Source organism: Sinocyclocheilus rhinocerous, unplaced genomic scaffold (genome assembly GCF_001515625.1).
Source record: "Sinocyclocheilus rhinocerous isolate Xijiao unplaced genomic scaffold, SAMN03320098_v1.1 scaffold1758, whole genome shotgun sequence".
Classification (NCBI taxonomy): domain Eukaryota; kingdom Metazoa; phylum Chordata; class Actinopteri; order Cypriniformes; family Cyprinidae; genus Sinocyclocheilus; species Sinocyclocheilus rhinocerous.
This window is the reverse complement of record NW_015631050.1, coordinates 255,615-256,030: the sequence shown is the minus strand read 5'-3', so window position 1 is coordinate 256,030 and position 416 is coordinate 255,615.

Below are 416 nucleotides of genomic sequence, written 5' to 3'. Positions count from 1 at the left end.
GAGTGTACTATGTTTAGCATATATATATATGCATATATATATATATATATTTCTATTTCTATTTTACGCATTAGTAGTAAATAAAGACTTCGCAAGTTCTCTTGTAAAATAATAAATAAAAACAACAACATGGGATAAACTGTGTACAGAAAGCGAGTAAAGAGCTCTCAAAATTAGGCTACTAAAAAGGTCAGTTTAATCTCGCAAAACCTCCCGTTAATAAAAAAATCTGACTACACTGCACAATTAATATCTTACACTGCATCTTTGTTGTTTATGATGAATTCGGTGCTTGCACGTACACCGCTTTTATTATTGCAGCTTAGATGTTCAAATAGCTGCAGTACTCCGACTTCGCCACAAGGAAACGTGTGTACGCCTGCTCAGACCCTGACGTGACGGTAAGTACTTTTCCA